At 44.7% G+C, this 16,883-nt stretch overlaps 1 protein-coding gene across 1 annotated transcript in view; it reads left to right on the plus strand.

The window, feature by feature from the left end:
• Positions 1-1,780: 1,780 nt before the first annotated feature.
• Positions 1,781-16,883, plus strand: part of Myo16 (myosin XVI) — a 482,119-nt gene continuing 467,016 nt past the window's right edge. The window contains exon 1 of the mRNA XM_076913797.1: positions 1,781-1,923. The gene's annotated coding sequence lies outside the window, so the exon portion shown is untranslated. The remainder of the gene's footprint in view (positions 1,924-16,883) is intronic.

Below are 16,883 nucleotides of genomic sequence, written 5' to 3' on the forward strand. Positions count from 1 at the left end.
TGCTCTGTGTTCACCCAGTTGTAAACCCAGCTGTAAATGCTGGCGACCAAGCATGACCTTTAATGCACTGAACTTCTCGTGTGTTTCCTTGTCTCTAGGAATCTCAGCGCACAATGGGAAGCTAGGATCTCAAATGTCACACAACACCTCATAAAAGTGGATGGTATTTCTCACAGGGCATTTATATATCTCTATCTTGCTAAGTGCAGAAGACTCCGGGAGAAGACGTGGATCGTGAAGTGTCGGTTTGAATTGTAATTTACAGTCATTCTTGCCAGGATGCATTGTGATTGGTAATGTTGTCGGATTGTTTTGACAAATGATTTCACAAGTTATCTTTAAATAGCTAAAAATCCAATCTTACTTTATATATTGAAAAAAAAAAAAAAAACCCTCCATATCCACACCTCATAAGCTTCATGTGGGTATGCTCTATGTGTATGTTGTGTGTGTGGGCACACGTGTGAGGATGCGGAGCCAAAGGACAACCCTGGGTATATCTCCTGTCCACTGTGTTTAAGATAAGGTCTCTCATTGTCCTGGGGCTTGTCATATCGGCTACTGTTTGCTGCAAGCCTGGTAGTTATGTTTTTTTTTTTTTTTTTAACTGCACTTGGTTTCTCACTTGGATTCTAGGAGGTGGAATTCAGGCTTCCTGCTTAGTGAATATTTAAAGACAGATCCGCAGACCGCTCCATGCCCCACCCCCACCTCATAGTTTTAATGGTAATTCAACAGCTTAGTTGAAGCTATCTCCACATTCCTAGATCATCTTTCAAAAGATGCAGTTCACTCTCTTTTGAAATGTAAGGTTATAACACCTACATACAAAATGTAAAATGTGTACTAAGTCCAGGTATCTGCAGTTTTTCCGTTACCATAGGGCTTGTGTTGTACAGTTTATCCTCATGTGTCCAAGAACTAACCTGAGTCACGCACTCTTTTATCCATGTGCCTGTTGATATCATGCTGGTCTCTGTGTGCACATACAAACACACACACACACACACACACACACACAGAGAGAGAGAGAGAGAGAGAGAGAGAGAGAGAGAGAGAGAGAGAGAGAGATCACAGAACATTCTCCACTTCTGGCAAAATACAGACAGACAAACTTTACAGAGCTGACAGAGAAGCAAATTTTATGAGGGCAGGCACATCTTGTATTTTGTCATGGCGAATGAATGCATTACAACCCTGTCATACTTTCCTAACGTCCTGCGCCTAAACTCTCAAGTTGAAGCCCATTACAGCAGAATCTCGAATGGCAGAGATAGAGAAGTCTGTACTGGTTTCTGTAGCTTTAAAATTGGTCACCCATTCCGTCTGGACAATTGCCACAGTCACCAGGAGTGGATGGCCTTTGTTCTGGTGGGATGTCCGAGGGGAGTCCCTGTGCAGTGCACATTGCCATCCGGTTCCCCGCGTTCTTACAGAAGTCAGGGCGGAAAAGTTTGAAGTGCTAGACCCTTTCTCGCATCCTTGGAGAGGGGGAAGTGGGAGGACCCCGAGGAAGGGTGGCAGAGCCAGCCTGGGAGGCGCGGTCTCCGCGAACGCGTGAGAGCGCGTGAGAAGGAGGGAGGGACGCGGGCGCGGCGGGGAGGCGGGAGGGCGCCAGAACCAGGCGACCGCCCTGGTGGTTGCGTGGAGACCCAAAGGAACCAGGAGGACCAGAAGGGACGGGAACCCAGTTGTGGGTTGTGTAGGGAGGAGGTGGAGCGTGTACCGAGTGGCAGGGACGCCGCTGTGGCAAGAGGGGCGGGGGCTGAGAGCTGCCAGCCGGTGGAGTCGGGGTCCCCAGCGCGTCTCAGTGCAGTGCATCTCCGCCAGTCTGTGCTCTTGGTGGCCGGGCGTCCAGGAGCAGAGCAGAGTGGGACCGTCCGTTGCTGGATCGCGGGGCGCCGGGGGATCGTTCTTCTGCAGGTAGGGTCGGAGGCAGGGGTGTCTCGCGTAGGGAACTTGGAGGAGCCAAGGTTTGGGTCCTGCAGTGTGAAGGGACCACCTTCGCAGGGTCCCCAACGCCTGTCCCAGCTGCTGTAGTGAGTACTGGACAGGCGTGGGGCGTGGGGCACGAGGCGTGGTGAAGCGGTTTCTTGTTCCTTTCCAGCAAGGAATTGCAAGGACCCTGCCACCTTTGGGATAAGGGAAAGGAGGCCAAGACCAGAATCCTTTTCAGAACTCTGGGTCTAACCATCAGGAGGCAAATTTGGCAATTTGTAGGAAGCAGCCTCTAGTTGCCATGGGAGATGCGGCGCTGTCACCTATGCAAAGGCTCCTGGGGCGATGGGATGCTCTTCTTCCTCTTCTTTGGGAATGGAAATGAGACTTGGGAGAACAAAGATGATGCAGGCAAGAGCTTGCCAGCTGGCGCCTCTTGCATAGATCCCTCTGACCCCTAGCCTCGACCCCACATCAGCCCATTGTCTTAGAGGCCAGGGACAAAGTGAGGGGCAGGTCAGGACTTGAAGCTCTGTGTGTCCCAGGGCCACAAAGCCCGCCTTTCCTTCTTCAGTTAAACACCTTGATAGGCAGAAGCTCCCCCCCCCCCCCCTTTAACTAGTGTCTTGGACATCTTCAACACCTTCTAAAAGGAAATAGTGATGTTCAGAGAGCTCACTAGCGATCTGTGCCTTTTCCTCACTTGTGGCTCAGGATGGATATGGGGGTCAGTGTGTTAAGACTTTGTGTTCAACACTTGTCACCTGAAGGGACTATTGATCACTGCGGAAGCCATCAAAGAGTCAGGTCAAGTGAGACCTGGCTGTTCTGAGCTTGCCACAAGAGGGAGGGGTTAAGGGCCAGTCTTTACCCTTTTATGTATGCAAGGTGTGTGTGTGTGTGTGTGTGTGTGTGTGTGTGCATGTGTCATGTGTTTCTGAGAACCTTTAACCACTTAAGCAGGGCTTTCTTTGAGAGTCATGGGAAGTCTCTGGTGTCCTGCCAGGATGACAGTTGTCCCATATTACTGCCATGTCTGTGACACTCTTGTAGCTCTGTCATGCCTGTCCTGAAACATTTAGTTTAGAATCAGGGTAGACAGCAAAGTCACCCATGAGATCTTGGAATGAAAGCCGGGCTCAGGAGGGACCTCTGCAGGCTCCTCACAGAACCAGGGTTGCTTCAAGTTTGCTCTTGGTATATTAAAGGCTTCAAAGGCAGTTTGTCTCACCTATAGGTAAAGCGTATTCTGAAATGTGTCAAAGCTGTTTTAGTTATTAATATTACAGATGTACAAGTGATGAACAGTTAACTCTAACATATCTATGGTTAGTGAAGGGGAAGACCAGTGTGAGCCCCCAAGACTTATATTTGTGGATTTTGTGTCATCCAGGATACACGCTATTGCTCTGTAGCAAGAATTAATATTGACCGAATTCCATGCCATTAATGTCATTTAGAATGTAATATTTGTTTACTAAAGGAATAATTACTTTAATCAAAATGTCATCTCAAGAGCCCAGTGCATTGCTTAAGTTCATTTGTGTCCTGACAGAAGTGGGACAGCTGTGGTGGGAAGAGCTGACGTGCTCTGTGCACACTAACACGGCTGAAGCGTCTTGTGTTTGCACTTTGTTCTGTAAAGACACCCTCTCCCCACAGTCTGGGAATGCATCAATAGAGATACCAGGGGCTGCGACACCAAGTCATTAATATCATCTGTGGGCAATTCCATATTGTACAGATAAAAGAGAGTGTCTCCAGGATGGGAGCCCTCTGCAGGGCACAGCCCTCAGCAGCACAGGAATGTTCTCAAAGAAGACTAAACAAAAATGGGGACACTTCTGAAGGAAAAGTTGCTGGGTCCTGCCACATCCAGGCACAGAATTTGCATGGAACTCAATATGTACATGTGTGTGTACATGCATGTATGTGTGTGTGTATCTGTACATACATAGCTTGCAGATATTGAATGTGCAAAAATAACCAGAAACATGTATGAGGAAAAGATTGCACCAGATTTCAGCTATTTGGGGAATAAACAGCATGGTTTTTTTTTCAGAACCTGTGCTCTGCTGAGAACTTCAACTAGGTGTCTGCCCTTTGCAGATGCCACCACAAGAGTGAATCTGAGCCAATGACAGACATTATGTATAAATGAATCCTGAAAGTGATTGTCTCAGGCTCCTACTACTACCCAGGAAGCAACTGATACTCTGAGAAACTGGGCAGCTCTGTTTATATGTTTTGTTTTTAATTACCAGCTAGATGTGTATGGATGTACTGAGTCCCACTGTTGCTGCTGTCTGCCTGGAGTGTTGGAGCTGTGGGAAATGGGAGGGGGGGGGGAATTAATGACACGATCCCAAGGGGAAAGCAGCAGGGCAGGAATCCTGCTTTGATGGAATGGGACATTGCTCAATTGCCTCCCCGGTCTCTAGGCATCCTTCTGGCCACTTCCTTTTTATAGATTCTGGTCTGTATCTGATACAACTCGTTTTTCTTCACGATTTCCATTGTGCTTGATGTGAATTTCAAGTGGGCAAGGCGATGGTATTGACATAATCCAGTATACAATTTGATCATTGCATTAGCAAAAATGCCAGATAGTAATAGTGTTTTTCTGCAGAAATATGAGGCAAGATAGCAGGCACGGGGGGACTTCTCATCTTCCCCAAAGAAGCTGAAGAGCTCCTCATGGGGACTCCTCATTCTCTGGTTTACCTTTCTTCCTTGGTCTCCACAGCTTTTGGCCCACAAGGCAGGCCAAGTATGATCATTAATTTCAGGCTCCCCGATTCCAGTCTCCAGATTCTGTGCCCACTCCCTTTGTAGACTTCTGCCAGGGACAATGAGACACTGTTGGGGCTGTGAGATGTGACATAAACATCACTTTCTGTTTCCTTTCTCAATTTGGTTCACTTCCATGGCTTCCTGTAGGAGCTGAGTGGTATGGACTGAACATTGTCTTCTATGTGTCCCGTCTCCAAGGCTGCTTTGTCTTCCTGGTCTCCCATGCTGCCCTGAAAACTGCTCCCTAGGAACTGAGGCAGTGCTTTTTAGAAAAGGAACTCACTCGTTGGCCAATCAACTTGCTTCTGTCTACCACAGGCAAATTCAAGGTACTGATCCAACAGCACCTTGTGGACCGCATGAGGACTTGCCTGCTTTTTTATCCACAAAGTTTTTGGAAGTGTGTTATGACAGTTTTAAAAGTGACATGCTTGGGTATCTTGTCAACCAAGAGTGGACTTAGGATGGTTCCCTTTCATGGCTAGCTTGGCTGGATTATGAAACTCATAAAGTGTGTTGGTGAGGCCATCTTAAGGCAAAGACCCATCCTGCATGAGGGCAGCCCCATCACTTGGGCTGGGTGCTTGCACTGAGGAAAAACAGAAAAATTAGAAAGCCAACTGAGTACTAGGTCTCTTTTTCCAGGGCTTCCTGGTATGCACAACCAGAGGCCACATGCTACAGTGCCAAGACAAGAGTTTCTTCAAACTGGGAGATCATTTGAGCCTCTGGTCTCTTAAGTTGCTTTTTTGTCTGGTGTGGTCACACTGATGAAAAATTAATTAATACATGGTAAGCAGTTAAAGCACACAATAGCTTGAGTCTGAAAATTGAGTCTAAAAAGAATACTGCACACATTTCATGTGGAGTCCAGGTGCTCCTTGCTCGCTAACTCTAGGTCCCCTCATGGTACCTAGGAAGAACAGGATTCTTTCTAGCCACTCTGATCCTGCAGGCTCAGGGTCTGAGGTTAAGACACAATTATCTCTGGGCCATTTTCCTGTGAGCGGTCCTTTGAAACCTGCTGAGTCTGGGAATGCTAGTGACTCCTTCCAGCTGGAGTTGGTGCTCTCTCCTACAAAGATTTTCTTAGATGGTAATTCTTGTTAGTATGATAACCAGAAAAACTTGACAATACATTAATTCTGAGCATGTTTAGATTTACACTATCTAATGGCAGCCTAAAGTGATTATATGTAATACTGATATTTTGAAATACATTGTTATTTTCCAGTGCAAAGCGAATGTGATTTCTCTGAGCCCTTCCCCTCCCTCTCCTCCTATGTCCCTGTTATCTCTTTTCTGAGTCCCCACCTTTTGTCTCCCTCCTACCTTCTGCTCAATCATTCCTTCATCTTGTGAATTAGGAGCTTGTTTCTATATTTAGCTAGGTATATAATACCATACACACAGGATTTTAAAATATCACACACACACACACAGAGAGAGAGAGAGAGAGAGAGAGAGAGAGAGAGAGAGAGAGAGAGGAGAGAGGGGATAGAGAGAGAAGGAATGAGGAGAGAGAGGGAGGAGAGAGGGAGGGGAGAGAGGGAGAGAGGAGAGAAAGGGAGGGAAGAGAGAGAGGGAGGGGAGAGAGAGAGGGAGGAGAGAAAGGGAGGGAAGAGAGAGAGGGAGGGGAGAGAGGGAGGGAGGAGAGAAAGGGAGGGAAGAGAGAGAGGGAGGGAGGAAAAAGAGAAGAAGGGAGGGGAGAGAGAGAGAGAGTGATTTTGACATACATACCATTTTGCTATTTGCAACAGACTGGCCTGGATTTTGTAAGTTCTACAGGCTTCACCCTCAGCACTTGCTACTCACCTTTCTGCATCCCACACCCCACTCCTTGTCTTAGGTTGGCTCTATAAACTGTCTCCATTTTCCCTGTGCCACTCTCTCTTCTTGTAACCCTCATCACCCCCTTGTACCCTGATCCCAAGCACTCTATGTTCATGGCTCAGGGCTGCCTGAACTTCTTCAGGCCATGACTTTTTTTTTGTTTCTTCAGCTAGTGTCTGCCTGCCAGATGCCTTCCCTGGATGATACAGCTCCTGCTTTCTGATATGCAAACCTGCTCTCTCTGACAAGGCACGCTGTCTCTGAGTCTGTAGTGCTGTCCTGCGTTGCCCACCGTTCCCTCATTCATGGGTTCTGTCCCCCTCCCCCATTTACTATTTCCCATCAGTCTTGAGTCCCCACCATTTGTCTCATGAATATTGCTCAGATTACTTTCCCCTATTCTGACCTTCTCTTGCTGCCCTGATCCAGGCTTCATCATGCTGCCAGGGCTTAGGAACCAGGCCCTCATCCATCTTCCTGCTTTGCCCTTCCCCTCTGAGTCAGGCTTGCTGTTGCCAGAGTGATTTGTCTTAAATGCAAATTTGGCCATGAGACCACTTCCTGAAGGATACAGCAGTTTCTTGTTGCTCACAGTGTAGACTGTAGGCCTCTTTGAGCCATAGAGTGTATCACTCATGCAGATGCCTCCTGCCCACCCCCTGTCTGTTCCTCTGCTTCTGTTGACTGATAGCCCTTGCTTTATAACACAACGGGGCTGTTCTCCACGTAGACCTCAGCATCGGTTATTCTACTGGTACTCAGTCTCTCGTTGGCCGGCTGTGAGCCTGCTCTACCTGTGTGCAGCAGAATCCTGCTGCACACCTGCTCAAAACACCCAGCCCCTTCATACATTTCTCTCCTCAGCTCTACATAGTGCAAGATAACATAGCCCAAGCAATGTGTGGATCTTGACTCTATAACCCAAGAGCCGGGAGTATTGCTATCTGGTCCTTTACAGGATAATTTACATTAAGGGTGATTTCTTTGAATAGCTACAGATATTGAAAGAAGAGAACAAACTGGACATATAAGAAGTCAGTCGTGGGGTTGGGGAGATGTCTCAGTAGTTAAAAACTCCAGCCATTCTTCCAGAAAACCCAGTCTGGTTCCAGGTATCCACCCTGGGCAGCTTACAACAGCCTATTACTCCATTCCATGGATCCAACATCCTCTTCTGTGCCCCATGGGTGTACACACACACACACACACACACACACACACCATGTACTCATTTAGATACACATAAATGAAATTAAAATAAATATATTTTAAAGTAAACCAAGATTGACTGAATTGAAAGGGAAAAACGACATGAGTCATACTATGTCCAAATACTTGCTGTCATATCCATTATTCAGATTTTAAGTCTTATAATTTATCCATAAATAGTTAACCATAAATCCATGATTACTATATTCATTAAAAGGAAAGCCAATTAGCGTATAGAACACAAATATCACTGTGAGCATTTGCAGTTAAAATATATGGTTGAAGGGCTGGAGAGATGGCTCAGCTGCTCTTCAAGAGGACCTGAGTTCAGGTCTTAGCACACATATAGGGTGGCTCACAACTACCTATAACTCCAGTTCCAGGAATTCTTATGCCTTCTGGCCTCTGAGGGTATCTGCACATGTGTATAATTGCATATACATAACTAAAAGAAATCTTTTATGAACATAGGCTTGGAGGTATGCATCAGGATGAATTTAAAGTTCAAACTGAATTATTATGCATTAAAATCAGCTTTGAAGTCATTTTTTATTTTTCTAGAAATAATAGTTGAAAGCATTTTAATTTCATGGTTCCCGTTTTAAGATGAATCTGGAAGTTGTAACCCTCGGATATGTATAGTATAAACACACACATACAGAAAAATCTTTTTAAGAAGTGTGCTTGGAGGTGTGTATCAGGAGTTTAAGATTCAAGTCGTAATATGCTAAATTGAACTATTATATGTAAAAATCAGCTTTGAGGCCATCCTCATTTTTCTAGAAAAAAACATATTGAAAGCATTTTAATTTCATTTTTATTATCAGAATTGGCTCCTGTTTTGAAATGAATCTGGAGGTTGCAGCCCCTGGCATGTGGCTCTCTATGCCTTTAGCGGACACCTCTGAAATAGTTAATCATTCCTGTAAGAATGATATGTTCTCATTTGGCTGCTCATTTCCGCCCCAATTTAGATTCTCAGTTATTAGTAGCCCAGTGCTGTGTGACTGGGAATCCTTGGGTAGAAATAGCCCTGTGAGCTCTCAAATCCTGTTTAAAATTCTCAAGTCCTTCTTTTAATATTCCTTTTTATCTTTTTTATTTAGTAAAGAGAAACTAACTTCGGTGATTTGAAACTCAGTGCAAGATAAAAGAAATACAGCCCAAGAAAGAAAGACTCGTGTGGTCATTGCACTGTGCAGAGTAACCAATCGAGTCTGGAGTCAGCTAAGATCTGCATCTTCTCTGGGAGGCAGTTTGCTAAGGCAGTGGATGCATTCTGATAGGGATGTTGCCCGGGCTTGTCTTAGTGTCAGTTTTAGCAATTGCCCCAGGCAGGCAAGAGTCACTGTATATTTTTGAGGTGGGAGTTCTCCTGTCAAAAGAAATGCAGGGACATAGAGTGGAGCAGAGAGTCTGAAGGAAAGACGATCCAGAGACTGCCCCACCTAGGGATCCAACCCATCCACAGACACCAAACCCAGACACTATTGCTGCTGACAGAAGTGCTTGCTGACTGGAGCCTGGTATAGCTGTCCCCTGAGAGGCTCTGCCGGAGCCTGACCAATACAGATGCAGATGCACGCAGCCAAACATTAGACTGAGCACAGGGACCCCAAATGAAGGAATGAAGGCAAGGACTGAAGGAGCTGAAGGTGTTTGCAACCTCATAGGAAGAACAACAATATCAACCAATCAGACCCCACCTCCCCCCCCACCCCCCGAATGTCCAGGGACTAAACCACCAACCAAAGTGTATACATGGAGTGACCCATGACTCCAGCCACATATGTAGCAGAGGATGGCCTTATCTGGCATCAATGGGAGGAGAAGCCCATGGTCCTGTGGAGGCTTGAAGCCCCAGTGTAGGGGAATGCTAGGGCACTGAGGTGGGAGTGGGTAGGTGGGTGGGGGAGCACCCTCACAGAAGCGGGGGTGGGGGGGAATGGGATGGGGGTTTGTGGAGGGGAAACCAGGAAAGAGGATACATTTGAAATGTAAATAAATAAAATAACCAATAAAATATCTGAAATAAAAAGAGTCACTGTGTAACATAATCCACAAGGAGACAGGCCTGAATAGGGAAAGGCTTGAGATGAAAGTCTCTGAGAAGACAGACACCCAGGACAACCGTCCCAGTCCTTGTCAGCTCAGTAGGACAGGCACAGAAATGTGTAGGGTTAAATACAGGATTTAATGGAACAAATATTCAGGGCTCCCACCCATTCAGAGACCTGGAGCCCTTAGATTTTGTACAGCTGTCATGGAGAAGACAACTTATCATGTGTGCCCCACTCCCCCTGATTATTTTTTCTGAATGTTTCATCCATTCTGCAAAAGTCTGAGCTATCCTATGAATAGCAAAAATGGCTAAATAAAAATAATGAAAAAGAAGTACTGTAATAGGCGTGAGTCTATTTAATAATTAGGAATTTAGTGGTGAAGGGTATATAATAAGAGTATTAGGGAAAGTGGTTCCACAACTCAGTTTGTGTTGAGGATTTTGAAATGTTAGGAGAGACGAATACAGAATCACGAGCGGAAACTGTAAAATCAGATAGGACGTGAATAGCCGGGGAGGCTTTCAAAAGCCAAACAGTCACTTCCCAGTTACCTATCATGTCAGGAGAAGCAAGAGAAATAACTAGAAATGCCATCCACTCTCCAGAGTGCACTTGTGAAGTGACATTTACTCAGGAAGCTGCTGGAGACAAAACACCCATTTCTTTTGCTACGATCCCCAGCCAGTATGAACAGCCAGTCGGCTTCTCTCTGCTTGTCATCAATAGGATGAAGAGCAGAGTTGATGGTGAACACCATGTGACCATGATGAGATGCCCCTGTGTTAGAATAACCTCGGGTTGAAGCCTAAGAGAGATGACTTAGAAGTACAACTCAACCAGGACCATCTTCAGGGAATGACAAAAAAATCACCAGAAATGACAGGAAATCCCAAGCTTCATAAGGAAGCATCCAGAAGCTAGGGACTGGGGTATATATTCCCATCAAACATAAATTATACAGCTATGTGCCACGAGGTCACAAATAGTGAGCAGGAGTGTGAATAGCAAGTGTGAGGGTCAAGAAACCTTTAAGTCCATGCAAGTGGGCTGGACTACAATGTCCAAGGATGGAGCTAGACAAAGCTAATACTATGCCTCCCTCAGAACTAAAATCGGGGATCTAGGCTAATGCATGTCTGAAGTTCTTATGTCTGGCGAATTTCTGAGAGAGTTTTGTTGATCTAGGGATTATTAATGGCGACATGCTAACTGCCTACAAAGGCAAGCATCTCTCTGAGCTCCCTCATCTGCTCACTCTATCTCTGCCACACCCCAATGCTTCGGTGACTGTAGCTTTTAATGTGCCATCGAATTAGGGTGTTTGAAGTCTGTAGCATTTTATCTTTGCTCTTTTTTTTTGTAATGATCATTTTGGGGAGTCGGGGTCCTTTGGGATCCCACATGAACTCTAGAGCACCCTTTTCTGTTTCTACAACACCTTTGGTGTTCTGACTGGGACTGTGCTGCATGTGGGGGTCTCACTGAGTAGCACGGAAATGTCATGTTAGCGATCCTCCCAACTCATGAACATAGAATGTCTTTCCCACACTTACTTTTAATGTCATATTAGTGTATAGCAACTAGATGTAACAGTGGTCTTTCTTGTAATGCTTTCACACATGTACTTTTGTATGTTTTGGTAATATTCACCCTCTATTTGCCTCTTGCCCCTCCTCATCCCACGGATTCCCCTTCTTGTCCCTCCTCCCTCCTTCATCCAAGTTAGTCCTCCTGCTTTCCTACCTCTGTGTATGTATGAGTGAGACACACTAAATTCACTAAGCTTTCTTATTGGAGCATGGGACGGAGACTCATTTACAGAAACAAGTTCGCCTTTATCAGTGAGAAGAACATATCTCCCTCCGTCCATCAGCATTTGATTGTGTAACATTTTACAGGAGAGTGTGATCCCATGAGCCTTCCTCCTTCCACAGCACTGTGTTCATGCCTAGCTTGTGCAGAAACCAAAGCTATTGTGGGCTCAAGAGTCTAGCACCCACATCACAGCAGAAGTCAGTGTTCCACATTCTCCTCCCCACTCCCATTCTCCACTTCCTGTATTCTTTCCACCCATTCCTCTTGATGTCTCCAAGCCTTGGAAGAAATTTGGTTGATGTCCTATGTGTGGCTGAGTACAAATCTTTGTTTGTATGAACTATATACTATTAACTACTTTAAAATGCTTCTTTTTAAATATTATAATTGCATAAATTGTAGTGAAATCATGATTTACACAAAATAGTAACAAAGTAATGACACAAGCTGACTGACTGGATTAAGAAACGGAATCCACCTATCTGTTGCCTGCAAGAAACGCAGCTCTAAGGTATGTGTTAGCATATAGGGGTTAGAAAAAAGACTCCAATCAAATGGGGCCAGGAGGCAAGCAGGAAGGCATCATTATCCTAATATTTGACAAAACAGACTTTAAACTAAAACTAATCAGAAGGGATAAAGAAGAATACTTCATTCTAATTAAAGGAACTGTTAACCAAAAAGTCATCACTATCCTAAACATACATGCAATCAAACTTTGAAGCACCCAATTTCATAAAAGAAAACATACAAACAACCTGTACTACTGGATTTAAAGACACAGATGACCGTCAGTCCACTCAATCCACATAGTAGATGATTTTGGTAGCCATGTTATCCAATAGCATCTCTGGTAAGACGGCTTAGGGGTGACAAACTCCCTTAGGTTTCTATCAGGGGATGTCTTTATTTCATTTTGGAGGCAGTTTGTCATACTGTTGACTGTCAGGTTATTGTTTTTCATTCAGAGATTTGGATGTAATTATCCCCCTCTTCTCTGGCTGGTTTGGTTTGTGCCAAGTCCCCATCTGCAGAACAGATCACCTCTCCTCATTGTTCTCCAGATTCTCCCTTTGTTTGTGACTTTTAACAGCATGATGTGAACATGCAAGCCACTCTGGGATGGTGCTGCTGGGTGTGATGAGTATCTTGAATCTGAATGTGCAGCTCCTCTGGTCTGGGTCACTTGTAGCCATGATCTCTTCCCATCGTCTCTGTGCCCTCTCTCACTTTCACTGGGAAACTCTGAGATGCCCTCAGCACACCTGTATTCACCCACCGTCCAGTGGGATCATAAGTGACCCCATATGCCTTTCACTTTTGTGCATGTTTTTGCTGTTCTGACTCAATAATTTAGATTGAATGAGTTAATTCTTTTCTTACCTGACTTATCTTTGCCAAACCCCTCTTGTGATATTTTTTTAGGTATTATATTCTGTTTTTTTCCATATAATTTATTTTTCTTTGTTGACATTCTCTTCCTTTTGTGCATTTTTTTCTGTTTTTTTTTTTTTTTTTAATTGCAAGTTTATGTTCTTTGAACTGTGTTACAATGAGACTTGTATTCTCTGTCAGGTCACTAACAGGTACCTACTTCTGTGGCATTGTCTCTGGACAGTAATCTTGCACATTTGTTTGAGCCCTGAGTCTCTGTTTCTTTGCATACCTTGAAACACATTTTTATTTTCCTGAGACTTGAGCTTCTGAGACATTAGCCAACATTTTTAATCTTTGCAGACCGACTCATTTTGGGCCAAGACTATCACAGGTGTCCTAGCTTCTGAGATTGTAGTTTCCATGGATATGTCTCTATGTTTTCTACATCGGTGGCTTTCCTGTTTCTTTTTTCTGGAAATGTCATACTCAGACTCCCTCTAGTGCCTTTCTAAGATCTTCACAGTTTTCAGCTGCTATCACTGCAAGCCAAGCACATGTTTGGTTCTGAATGACACTAGTGATTTAGGGCATGGCACTTGCGTTAGTACCCAAGGGGGTCTACTCTGCCACCTCATGTTTCACTAGTACAATTTCAGGTGATGGCATTCAGTCAGCTTTTAACAAGATATTTGGCAAACGTTCCATAATGTCAACATTGACCTTATCGACTGTAGTTAACATCCAAGTGCAGGAGGTGGTGGGTAAGAGAGTCAGGCTAGTTTAGTTGCAGAGCAAAACATCAACAGAGCAGTGTCACGCTTAGGATGCCAAAGACCAACACCAGTAAAACACCCTTGGAAAAACAGACAAAGAAATATGGTTGCTTCAGGGGAAGCCCAGTGGAGAACTGATCAAGACCAAATCTTGAAGAATGAAGAGAGTCTGAAATAAAGACCCATCTACTCACCAAGAAGAACACAGCCCACGATGCAGGGAAAGACTGCGGCCATGAAGAGGACAGGATGAAAATGTGTTAGCTACCTTTCCATTGCTGTGATAATACCACAACCAGAGACACTTATAGAGCTAAGTTTATTTGGGTTGTGGTTCCAGAGAATTAAGGTCCATGTGGTGTGGACGGCATGGCGTCAGGTGGCGAACGTGGCAGGTGTGCCTGGAAACTAATGGCTGAGGACTCACATCTGGAACTGAAAAGCACAAAACAGAGACAGGGAACAGCTAATTGCAAGAGGCTTGAAAGTTCCAAGACCATCAGTCCCGGAAACTTCCAACACCAATGATGTGCTTTTCGAGCAGAGCTGCACCTCCTAACCCTCCCTAGCTGCTGCCGCTAAGTGGAGGCCAAGTATTGCAGTATCTACGCTTATGGGAAGACATTCTCCTCCAAGCCAGCATGGAAGGATTGTGCTTACTTCAATAATACAAAGCACAATGGATGAACCGAAAAGGTGAAGCCACACAGCGCAGCAGGGCTGTGAGTGTCTGCACGTCACACGTCTACATGCAGTGCTGTGCGCATGGCAAGTGGGCATGCTCTGTACGTGTGCACACAGGGGTGGCAAGACCCGTGATGTGGTAGCAACATGATTTGGGTGAAACTGATCTGACTCAGCCTCCAGGAGACTCTGATGCTTGGCTGAAATTTATCCATATTCAGTGCCCACTGGAGAATTTTCTCCCCACAAGATGAAGCATAGTTTGAAACCTGAAATGTTTGTGGGTTGCAGAAGGATTGTCACAATTATTTCTCATACTTAACTTTAGTTATTTTGTTAAGTTTATGATTTTAGAGAGAGAGAGAGTATGTGTATAGTGTGTGTGTGTGTGTGTGTGTGTGTGTGTGTGTGTATCATGGCACACATGTAGAGGTCAGAGGAAAATTATTTGGGAATTACTTTTCTCCCTCTACCATGTGGGTTCCAGGGACCATGCATGCATGTGGTCAGGCTAGGTAGCAAGTGCCTTTACCCACGGATAACCTCAGACATCTCTAATGAAAACTAGAAAGCCTTACAGAAGATACATATGCCATGAGTGAATCCCAGCAGCGTTGGGATGGAGTTATATCAGGTTATATTATGATATAATTTTATGGGCAGCATCTGCCACCTCTGAACACTGTGGGTTTTTCAGTGTGATGATACAGTGCTCATGACTGAAACTGTGGGACCCTTGTACAGGCTGCGGATCATTCACACGTGAATGACTCTGTTCTTGGGCATATGCCAGAAGATATTTTTCTTTTACTGCTTCTGGACATTGAGGTCTGGGTCTGCAGTGGCTGTGGTATGCATCACGTCTCTCCAGGTCTAACTTCGCTCCTTTGTACAGAGGTATAAAAAAATTCTACAGGGGGTGTACACAGCCAGGGAGAGCACCCTGGAGATGAACATGATAAATGAATTAACACTGAAAAGTTGATCCAGGTAAGCTGATGTTTGGGGCCAATAAGAGGTAGTTTATCAGGAAGACTTGTCACCTGCAGCTGATGCTTGAAAGCTACTAATGGTACAAACTTAAAATGCCAAGATCCATCTTGATGAGAGAACACAGGACTAGACATTAGCTTTTGATTGACACTCGGCGCAGTGAGCCGGAACAGCCTAACACACGCAGAACGAAGATAGTTCGTAGACTTCAGGGGTCATAGCCTCACTGATGAGTCAATATTTACACACATATATTTGTCTTGAAGATCATAAAAAAATTAAAGATGTTCCAAAATGGAATATATTCAGTAAAAATACACTAGAATTGTCAAAGCCCCAAGCAGAAGTGTGTGAGGTTTTCCCCGGAAAGGTTTATATCGGAGAGGTGGGGAAAGAATGTATCTTTCATGTAGAGAAATGGTCATGTCTTGTTTTATGCCTACTATGATGTTGATGTTGGACAAGTGGGTCGGGTAGAGGAAGATTTTATTAAAGTGTGTTTCTTGTGGCTCATAAGTCAATGTACATTTTACCTTAAGAACTCCAAATAACAAGAAAAATGCTCATATCCTCTGTGTAGTGTGTCCTGAAGGAGTCAACCAAGCAGGAAAGATGCTTCCCTGGATATCTAAGATTCTGAATTTAGATGGCATCTCAGTCCATCTCCCTTTCTGGGGAGATGGGAACAATTTGAGATCTTCAACAGGGAAATCCCAGGATCTTCCAACTGCTCTCTGCTCAGAGCATTTTCCTCTGTGAACAGAGAAGCGCGTCTTACTCTGAAATTACAGCTTCCACTTACATGTGCCATGTGGCTTAGACAGTCATCTCTGCCTTCCACAGAGATAATTACTGCTTGTGAAAGGGATAAAGTCAAAACAAAGGAAAAAATGAGCACCGACTCTTAAAAAGGAACCGTGCCAAAGCCACAGGCCAGGCTAACCCTTAAGACCACAGCTCCTTCAGGGTCATTGCTTTACTGGTGTGGAGCAGAGGCTACAACATTGAGTGTGTTGGCTGCTCTTACAGGGGATCTGGGTTTGATTCTCAGCACCCACCTGGTGGCTTCCAGCCAACTGTAACTTCAGTTCCAGAGACTATGACAAATACAACCTGGAAGCAGGCCTGGATGGGAGTGTATTTAATTAACTGAACTCTAGATGGTTTAAAAATTCAGCTATTATCTTCTAGAATTAAAAATCTCTGTCAGGACAAGGAATGCATACAAAATTTGTGATGGGCCTTGAAATGGATGTCTGAGAGAAAAAGAAATCCCAGCTTCAAGCATTTGGGAACCACAATAGGAGGGAAGTGTTTCAAACAGAAACCAAACCAGAGCAGAACCTCCTCCTGTTTAGACATGCTCATATTTCCAGGAGATCACTGAGGCAATGGATGTCTTAAG

This window comes from Arvicanthis niloticus, chromosome 16 (genome assembly GCF_011762505.2).
Source record: "Arvicanthis niloticus isolate mArvNil1 chromosome 16, mArvNil1.pat.X, whole genome shotgun sequence".
Lineage (NCBI taxonomy): Eukaryota > Metazoa > Chordata > Mammalia > Rodentia > Muridae > Arvicanthis > Arvicanthis niloticus.